This window comes from Camellia sinensis, chromosome 11, assembly GCF_055761805.1.
Source record: "Camellia sinensis isolate YWXY chromosome 11, ASM5576180v1, whole genome shotgun sequence".
Lineage (NCBI taxonomy): Eukaryota > Viridiplantae > Streptophyta > Magnoliopsida > Ericales > Theaceae > Camellia > Camellia sinensis.
Genome location: NC_138971.1, coordinates 70,026,105 through 70,037,190, shown reverse-complemented (window position 1 = coordinate 70,037,190; position 11,086 = coordinate 70,026,105). Strand labels below are relative to the sequence as shown.

The window sequence follows — 11,086 nt, the reverse complement described above, 5'->3', positions numbered from 1 at the left end:
TGTTGGGCTAGACTACCTCGACCACCCCGACGAGGTCTACCACTGCCTAGACATCCTATAAGACTAAGAGAGAATTGAATTAACTCACAATTCATGCACCCCACATGCCAATCCATGTGTCACACTCAAATAGTCACAACCCTAACTATATATTCATTAAACATAAAACAACCCACATAAGCACATAAACACATAGAGCACATACGGATCATTTTCCTAAGATATCGACTCATTTCACAACACTCAAGGACTTCCAAGTGGAAAAAGCATTGATCAAATGCCTTTCCATATGGACTTCGATAAGTGTAATGGACACAAATCATATATCATAAACTTGACCCTATACCCACATAGTCACATAAGCACATCAACAAATAAGGTACTAACGTCCCATCCCAACATGATAACCCAATATGGCATAAGCCACATCTCACGAGCTCTAGATATTCAAACCCCGATTAGCTCTGATACCAAATTGTGACACCCCAGGAAAAATACATTAATCAAACACGTTCACTTGAGTTTACCCAATATAGAATTATGTGTGTGTGTGTGTATGAGAGTGAGAGAGAGAGAGAGACCAAATCCATAATAATAATAATATAAATTCCATGGCTGCCTCTTTCCCATTCAACTATTCCATTGATTATATCATTGTTCATTTACATCTATCAACAAAATAAAATAGTTCAAAAGACAAGAGATAATGTAAATGAAGATCCAAAAAGGGAAATATCTTCTCAAGGAGTGTCCTTGAGTACACAAAAATGATATTCTAAATTTCCATACAAAATAGCTCGAGGCTTGAACATAGCACATCAAAGAGAGCTTCTGTGCTCTCATCCACAATCTTTTCCAAAGCCAATCATTTAGGTGGCACGTCAACATCGTTTCCTGAAAGGTGGTTAGTTTTGGGGTGAGCTAGTGCCCAGTAAGAAATACATTTAACAAATTATATAAATATTGGAGACGCATATGATCATGCCATGCATTTTTTAGGATAAAATCCATATTTTCTCATTTAAAACTAAAAATGTTCCATGCATGATTTTCATTCAAAGTCTCATATACTACTATGGGGTGATAAATCCGCTATGACATCCCAAACAAGAGCTTCAAAATCATACATATATATTAGATTTATATACAGAAAATATTCTCTCATTTGCCGACTCTAAAAACGACGGGGTGATGGGCACCCAAAACATTTCCCTCTCCACTTTCGCGTTTGTGGACATCCAAAATCAAGTTTTTTTTTTTCCACATTCACTGACTCTATAAACGATAGGCTTATGGACACCAAAAAATCTTTCCTACATTCGTGCGGTGATATGCACAAGACAAGGCAATTGGGCACCTTGACTTCTCGCGCGAGTACCAAACACAAGATACAACTTGTTTCCCAAAACCCTACTCATCTACTCGGACTCATACGCTATTTACCCCCTTTAACATTTTTCCAAACATCCACAAGATGGTAAAATCACATGAGAAATTATGATACACATAATGAATGAGTTTTCAAAATAAATTTTCCATGCAGTTTCTTCAATCCACAACAACATTAATAACAATATTTTTCAATTTCACAATTTCATCATCTCCCAATCACAAGGATTTCTTTCCACAAGTTATCAATGTCCATATCTCCATGCCAAAATACACTCAATGCATCCAATTTCATCTTTCAAGAGTCAATTGAACAAAATCTTTTTTATCAATTCAATTGGAAAATATAGCAACCCCGGTCTTCTCCCATTTGATTATTGTATCCTGACTTAGGTTCCGTAGATTCTGTCATTGTATAACGGTTGTTGTTGTCCCTTATTTCTCATTTGGAATTATAGGATGTGTTGGGTAGGTTTGTTTCAGGTTGGTTGGGTTTAGAAATCATGTGTTGCTGTCCAGTATTTTGGATCTTCGCTCGAGCGAGGAGTTTGTCGCTCGAGCGAGCTGTTGTTTTTGGTTCTTCGCTCGAGCCGGGGTTTGGTAGCTCGAGCGAGAGTTTGTTTCTGGTTTGGACCTGTAGCTTTGCATTCTTGGCTCGAGCGAGCTTTTATTCGCTCGAGCGAGTTAGTTCGTTCTTCGCTCGAGCAATTGGTCTTTCGCTCGAGCGTGTGTCTGGTTACAGACCTGAGGGTTTGAGTTCTTCGCTCGATCGAGCTTTCTTTCGCTCGAGCGAGCTTTTGGCTTGTTGGCTCGAGCAAGGCTTCCTTGGCTCGAGCGTAGTTTCTCTGTGTCTGGTCGCTCGAGCGACCAAGTCTTCGCTCGAGCGAGCCTGTCCAGTTTATATACGCAACAGCGGGTTTGATCAGTCTTTTTCACATTCTTTTTGATTCCAAACCCTAGGTCCGACTTCTCTCTCTCCCTATTCACCTTCTCTCTTAGATTTGATCCACTTAGGGTGTGTTTCTACCCTAGATCCTTCATTAGAAAGATAGAGGACGGCTTGGGCTTCATTCTAATCTGAACATTTGGTGATTTGGAGCACATTGGAATTTGGGCATTTATCTCTATCTTCTCCATTCGGGTTATTTTCTTTGAGGTAGGGATTTCCTACTCCATTTTATAGGTTTTGTTCTAAGCTTTGGTAATTTGATATGTTGGGGATACTTTGGTAATTTTGGGAAAGACCCTAGTTGTATTATTGAATTAATTTGTATAAGTAATTCATGGAATTGGGAATTCATTGGTTAAATAGCATAATTGGGTAATTGGAATCATTTGTTTATTGAATTGATGACATAGTTATTTTCAGTTTAGAAATAACTGTTTTGGGCTATCGGTGGAGGATAGTCGTGATTGTTGTAGACATTGCATGTGGATTAGGAATAACTGAAACTAATCACATTGGTTAAGTCATTAATTTTGACTATTGCATTGATACAGAAAATACGTGTATTGATTGAGCATTGCATTTGCATACATTGTTTTGTGTGTGGGAGGAGATAGGGGATGTACTCCACGGTTTAGGGGAAGATAGGGGATTGACCTCTAAATCGGATTTTGTTTGGGAGGAGATAGGGGATGGACTCCATTAGCATCACTTTTATGTGTGCTTATTTATATAGAAGTGTTTTATTGATACAGCACTAAAATGTGTATCAATTTGGAAGTATGAAGTGTTTGATTTGAGCTTGAGTCTCATTTGTTTGTTGATATTGGAAGGATGTGAATATGATATATGTGAATCACTGTTATCAGTTTGGCCAAGTTTTGAGCCATATTGATAAAATTGGAAAGTAAAATGTATCTTTGGCAATAGTGTCATGAGACTGTAAAATGAAGTAATTGATTATTTTGGTTAACCATCTGTTGAATGCTATTGCTTTATTCATTGCTTATATATGGTTTAGTATGTTTCTACTGGGCTGTGGCTCACCCTTTATGGGAACATCATTTTCAGGTTCAGGTGATAAGCTACCTCCAAGGACTTAGCTTGGGAGGGTTTGGCTTCTGGATTGAAGAAGACAACCTTTAGTTAATAGTTTTTATTTATTTGTACATGTAAACATTCAAGCCTAGGGCTTTTCTTGTATTGAGATTAGAACTCATATTTTTGAGTCCAAGTGTTGGCTTGGAAAGATGTAAGCCTGTAGGGCATTTTATTCGATGTTACATGTAATGATTTATTTAATAATACTCTGATGAATGAATTAATAAATCGTCTTCTTTAAATAATGCATGTCAATGTTATATAATGGGTTAATTTTGAGGGCGTTACACTAAAGTTTAATAAAATTTGGGGCTTTCGTTCCATTTACATATAGAAGGTCAATATTCATCCTCAACATTAAGAATCAACAAGAAACTTATACAATCTTTCTTAAAATCATTAGGTACAAGCTCCCATTATATAGTTAAACAACCCACTTTATTTAACAAAAATATCTCATACATTGTTACACCTAAGAAATTACCACACACATATATATATCTCAATTCAAGAATATAACAAGTTAAAAGTACCCTTACCTCGAAATGGTAGCTAAAAGATGAAGACCCAACAAGAATTTTGACCAAAACCACAATCCAATCGGTGAGAATCTTGAATCAAGTTTATTCCTCACTTTTCTTGAAGGATTTAAGGTGAATATATGGTAAAAGTTGAGGATATCAAGTGTTTTTAGGGTTAGGGTTGAGAAATGGGTGTTAGAGAGCGAGAAGAGTTGGAAAAAATGAGAAATAAATTAAGTAAGTTGTCTCGACCAGACCGCTCGAGCGAACTTTTCACTACTCAAGCAATAAACGCAAAGTTCTAGAAGTTTTGTAGAGCTACAGTGAAATTACTAGGAGCTTAGATTCTACGCTCGAGGGTCAACTCCATTGCTCGAGCAGTCTCACCTGCAAACAGACAAGATACTAGAAGCGACGCATCTACGCTCAAGCGACCGAATGACTACTCAAGCGGTCACCCAAAATCAAACTGTTAGAAAAAAGTTGCTGATTTGTGAACTTGTTTTGCATACACCATAAAGTAAGTGTAACACAATGGTAAGAAACAATTGATAAATTAGGGTTTAATTTTTTTTTACTCAAAAGATGTTCATCAAGATTTTATGTTTTAAAAAGGTGTGCACAAAAAAAAAAAAAAAATTGATATAATAATATTAAGGGTGTATTTTGATATTTATTACTATCATTTACTTTAGGATATAATTATCATTAAAATAATATTTCATTAAATGTATACACTGAGATAAATAAGTGTGAAATAATATAATTTCCCCTACCATAACCCCAGCTCTCTCTCTCTCTCTCAATTCTTCTTTTTTTCTTTTTTCTCAATTCACATCTCTCTCTCTCTCTCTTATTCACGTTCTTTCAATTTTTGAATAAATGTCCTGTGTGCTCCCATTATCCCTGAGTTATCTGTGCTAATTTTTTGTCAAAATTCTTCACATCCATTTTTAGTTTAGACCAATTAAACAAAAATTGTAAAATTAGTGAAAAATTTGTTACAAGATGAAATTAACACTAGGGAAAATTTCAAAGATCACCAATATAATTAATTGTTGTTCCTTCCTTTTTTTTTTTTTTCTTTTCTTTTTCTCTTCAGTTTGCCCATTCAAAATTAGCAGGTGAAGAACAAGTCCCTATTTTCCACCAAAAATTTTAATAGACATTATCAATTGAATCAATTAGATACAAAATGCAAAATTAAAGAATACATTTTTTTTAAAAAAATTAAAATTGCAGAAACTAAATTGATACAAAAAGTAAACTACAAAAATTTATATAATTTTCTCCAACTCTTATTTATTATTCATTGATATAATCCCCTTCACTCTTTTCTTGCTAAAAATAAATTAAAAGAAGGAAAATATTTGAGACTGTCAAAAAGTTCTTACAATTTGACCTAGAATTATGTGATATGATAAATGTCCATTTTTAATTTGTTAAACATTTACTGATATAGGGGTACAACTCCCTTACCACACTACAAGAATTTACACAATGGCCGACCACTTTTGCCGACCAAAAGAATTTTGGTCGCAAAAAAATGACATTTGGCGACCAAATATTAATTAGTCGCGAATGATCATTATTTTCGGCGACCAAATATTATTGGTCGCAGAAGGTTATATTTTGGCGACCAATAGATGCACTTTTAAAGCTTGTGGATTTTTATATTTCAACATTTTAAAACTGGAGGTTGAGTTTTGTCCAACTGGGAGGGGAAGGTGCCGCCTATATGAACTCAAGGAAGTGTTACATCAAAGAGGGAACCGACTACACAGTTTGGCATGCTCTTAGAGTTAAGGGTTCATAGAAATCTTTATAAACCATACAAAGGTTCTAATATAATGGAGAGCATGTTTAAGAGGTTTCATTGAAACTTTCGAAGCTTTCTTGGAACTGTGTAATGCAATTCTAACTCCATGTATGATGCTGATCAAAAAATTCTCTCTATGTATGATGCCTGTACTTGTCTTTTTTTTCCCCTTGTCAACCTTCTGCAATTTTAAAGCCTTTAAAGCTCATAGCCAGGTCTGAGAAGCCCTTATTGCACTCTTAAATCGTATTTACATATGCCAACTCTTCACTCATTGATCAAGTGTAATGCAGAAATAACATCAAGCCAACTCTATTCTTGGTTACTGATCACATCACCCAAACTGCCCCACTACTTTCTTTATGCCTAAAATACTAGCCCTTAAACCTTATAGCCAGTTCTGATTAGCCCTTATTGTACTCTTAAAATCGTGCGTAAATGCTCCAATTCTTCATGCAATTTTTTGACGAGCACTCCAACTCTTCGCTCATTGATCAAGTGTAATACGCAAAAAACACCAAACCAACTCTTTTCTTGTTATTGTTCCCATCACCTTAACTGCCCCACTACTTTCTTTCCACCTAACTACTAGCAGATCCATGCCCCTTCTATTGCCCCATTTGGCTGCTAAAACCAACTAGAAACAGCCTAAATAAGGCTCTTAGCTGCTGACCTACATTGTTTTTGGGGTCACTGTTTGTACTTTGTATTTTGTAGAGTTTTCTTCACAATCATCCTATATCAATCAATTACCTGTAATGTACATTATCACAAATCTGTAGCAATGATTCGGCTGTATGACTATAAATTTTTGGTTATCTCATGTAAATTTACTGACTTTGTCAGTGATTGTAACTTTTGTCAATGTGAAAATTGAGTGAATTTGTCAACGACTCAGGTAAAATAATCAAATATGTTTAACTGAATCATAGAAGATGTTGAACAACATTATTGATGAGTGTTCGAATTCCCTCCTGTTTGCCCGGTTCACTGGCTTAGGGGGTGGCCTCTAAACCTCAAATTTACCTTCTTGGGGTGGTCCAAAGGTCCCTGCCTAGGATGGGTTCTCGATTATCAACCAAAAAAAAAAAAAAAAAAAGGAGGAAGAAATATGTTGAACTTCAAGTTGAGATTCAACTTTAATGACTTTGAAAGTAATAAATTCTTTTCTATTTATGGATATTAAATCTATGATTTTTGGTTATACTGCTTTACATTATCATTATCAAACCGCTTTACATCTATTTATGTTGTGTTCTCCCTTTTTTGCACAGTTGGTTTGCTTATATTATTCTTAGTTTTTATTTGGGTTGCGGATGCCTAATTTTGAATTTGATATTTTCCTCTTTTCCCAGCTAGAAACGACCAAGTTCTTGTATGGCTGCGCAGTAAATTCCTACATACTTAATGTTAATTGGCTTATTGATTCAGTAGCAGCTGGTTATGCCTTACCGCGTGACAAGTATGTCCTGCATATATTTAACTTCCATTCATATCACTGGTGCTTTTTAGCCTGCTGATTTGTGTTTAACTTTCTTTCATCTTGTTGCTGGAATTCTTTAATTCTACTGTCATACTAACGTATAAATTGGTTATTAACTTCATTTTAATTTCTCAATGCAATATGGTCGAAGGAGTCACGCTAAGCTTTATAACAGTGGTCTTTGAAGGCTATAAAATTAGGCTAGATAAAAATAAATTAAAATTTGAGCATGAACTATGGTTGAATTGATTTCAGTCTGGACTTTTTTTTTTACCGACTTGAATGTGCAGCCAACCCATTGTGCTCTCTTATAACTGAATAGAATTTGAGGTTAGATAAAAAAGTTAGGTCAGTTGCATATATTGTTATCTCTCAGATTTTGAATTGTTACCAACAAATACTTTGGAAATAATATGTAGTTGCCTTTTCATAAAGAAAATTCTATGAGGAAACATGAAGACTGGTTAATACTTGGTAATGGGACATGTCCTATATAGAATTTTGGTCATGGAACATTCTGTGAGGGGACATTGATGAGAATGTTCATTATTATTGTTTATATTTATAGTGCTGGTTAGAATTTGATTTGAATTTTTCCGAATTTGAGTGGTCATATGTTGTAGAAGTGACTGACCTTCCAGCATGATTGAAATGTGTTAAACAAAGATGTTGGTGGCCCATCTGAGAAGTTCTGGGGTTTACTTACTCTCCTTACTTGGTGGCCCATCTCAAAAATTAGATTCCATTAAACTGAGTCAGAGAGCTAGTCTTAGCTTTTTGCTAATAGAAAATTTCTCTGAAGAGATTTTCCTCTTTAATGTGTTTTCAAAATTCCTCCCCTGGGAGTATTATACAGATCCTTATTCACTTCTTTTCTCGAAAAAGCACTCTCCGGTTGGCGTGATGAGTTACGTAAAGACATTGAACAGTTGTGTATGCAGCAAGCTAGTCCTGGTTACCTTGCTGTGGCTACTCGAATGCATTTTCAGAGGTATATTATTTATCTCAAGTCCATCAGATGAAGTTGTTATCGTTAATATTTTTTTTGGTAGGCATGCGTTGGCATTATCTTTTCAAATTGGAAATAAGAATGCATTGTGAATTTATCCTCCCCATTAGGACAGCTGGCTTGGAGCAGGAGATTGAGAGCTTGAAAAAGAAGTTAACTGCTTGCACTAGAGAGAAGTTAAATCTCCAAGAGGAGCTTTCTCAAGTCCTTCCTGTAACATTGATGGGAAGGGCTGGGGATGGTTTGAAATAAAACAAACTTCACATGACACAACTCCTGTTTCTAGCACTAGGACAAAATTTTACATTCCTTAATGAGCTAAGATTAGCTCTAATATCACCCATTTCTATCTTCTTGACTCCTTTCCCTTCCAAACATGATACATAGTACCAGCAAGGGTCAACCTATAAACATAATCTGTAATAGCCTTACCTCCACACTCTTCAGCAAAAGTCAGGCATTCTTCTACCAGGAAGAATTCTCCTCAAAAGAACAGTCTAAGTATATGCTGAAAAATATTAACAAAAAAATAAATGATCGTGATCAAACCCATTGCACAATACACACTTGTTTTCAGAAACAATCCCCCACTTAAACATTCTATCCATTGTAGCCAGTCCTCACTGAACAGCAACCCATTACACAAAGCTCCACTTAGGAACATTTTGAGGAAACCATGCCAATTTATGTCAAGGGACGATAGGGTATAGTTTTTGAATTGCTTGCCAAGCTATTCACCATTACTAGAGGGTAGCCAAAACACGGAGTCAGGCCTATTAGGATTCAATACAAAGCTAGCAGGGTATTAGCTTCAATCTCAGAACAGCAACCAATTGCACAAAGCTCCACTTAGCAACATTTTGAGGAAACCATGCCAATTTATGTCAAGGGACGATAGGGAATACCATTTGAATTGCTTGCCAAGCTGAAGCCACAGTATATTCACCATTACTAGAGGGTAGCCAAAACACTGAGTCAGGCCTATTAGGATTCGATACGAAGCTAGCAGGGGTATTAGCTTTAATCTCAGTAATAACCACTATTCTACCTCTAGGCCACTTCCAATTCCCAAAATTAATGATAAGAGGAAACTCTGCTATTCACAGCCATGCCCATATGAAAATCAACCCTTTCCCCATATTTCTTATTCAAAGGACCCAAGGGATGCCAATTATCAAATCGCGGAAATGTAACAGTCCCATCACCAATGATATATTGATCAAAGGCTGCCCCTCAGCTCTTAGTTCAAAAAACTTCCTGACAGTCGAAGATGCCTCAGTAGGAAGACACTTACCCTTAATTACACAAGTATGGACCCACTTAACCCACAAAGAATCAGCTTTCTTACTTAAAGCCCACAAAGGTTGTCTTAGCATAGTGGCCTTATTCCACTCTCTCAAATTTCTGAATCCCAAGCCCTCTTCAGCCTTTGGTGCACAAATATGCATCCACTTCACTTTTGCACTGTAGTACCTAAACTCACTCACTGTCCACAAATATGCATCCACTAGAGAGAAGTTTGTTTTATCTCTATTATTATTTTTAAGGAAAACTCGTCAGATGTATTCATTCATATCATATCTGGTAGGTAGGGTAGCAGAATGGATGAATATGCTTTCCCTTAATGTCTTGGGAAAGAGAACGGAAAGGAGGCACAAATGTTATGCCACCTTATTTATGTGAACTGCAAATTTATATTTTTTTTTGGTACACGTTAATCTTTTGTGTGTGATTACTTAGATTAGGGGCCTTGATCATCAGTGCTAATTAAATGTCTGCTCAAGCTACTCATCTACAACTCAAAGTTTAATCTAAAGCTAAGACCATCAGAATCATTCATGTTTTAATTAATCTATGGTATTATTCGTTAAAATAAACTTTACCAACTTTATTAAAAAATCATATATAAAAGTGAACTGAATCAATGGAGCTTTGATAGTTAACTATGCCTGTATTTGTTATGGTTGTTAGCTTATTAATCATCGTGTATTGAAATTTGTAGGTACAGCAATAGGTACAGTTTTATTATGCCAGGTAGTTGTCTCAATACGATGTACATGTTTATAGGATTTAATTGATTTTTGCAAAGATACGGGTTTGCAATCCAGTGTTGCTGCCACTATCATGCTTCTCTGATAAATTTTCCAATTCTGTTTCTTTATTAGGTGCCTTACATCACTACTGCTTTGATGGATGCGAAGCGTGGCACGGAAGGGCGCAAGGATTTTTTGATTGGCTATCAAGGCAACTTAGTGGATTAAGCAATTTTCCTGTTGCTGTAAATCTGAATTATGTATTGTTTCAATTTGTTATGCTAGATGGATGTGACTTGTGAATGAAAACTTAGAATAGTTGTATTGTGTCGAATGTTAATGAATTATGTATTGTGTCGAATGTTAATGATTCAGTTAATTTGAAGGATGCTTTAAAATTATAGGTTTATTATGGATTGAATGAATTATTAGGAATTACAGGTGTATTGTTTTCCTGCTTTGGCGACCAATTTATTAGTCGCGACAAATAAATTATTTTTTTTCGCAAAAAATGACAATTGCCGACCAAGAGTTTTGGTCGCAAAAAATACATCTATTGCCGACCAAAACAGTTCTTGGTCGTGGAAACTCACTTTTGCCGACCAAAAGTTTTGGTCGCGAAAAGTAACAAATGGCGACTAAAACCTTTTTTGGTCGTGGAATGTCACAATTGACGACCAAACTTTTTGGTCGCGGAATGTCACGATTGGCGACCAAATTTTTTGGTCGCGGAATGTCACGATTGGCGACCAAAATTTTTGGTCGTTGAATGTGATAATTGGCGA

General features: G+C 35.9%; 1 long non-coding RNA gene across 1 annotated transcript; it reads left to right on the top strand.

The window, feature by feature from the left end:
• The first annotated feature begins 8,077 nt into the window (after nt 1–8,077).
• Nucleotides 8,078–10,702, top strand: LOC145803153 (uncharacterized). Its single transcript, XR_014345270.1, has 3 exons — nt 8,078–8,250; nt 10,271–10,302; nt 10,434–10,702. It is a non-coding gene; the product is annotated as an uncharacterized LOC145803153 (long non-coding RNA).
• The last annotated feature ends 384 nt before the right edge of the window (nt 10,703–11,086 follow it).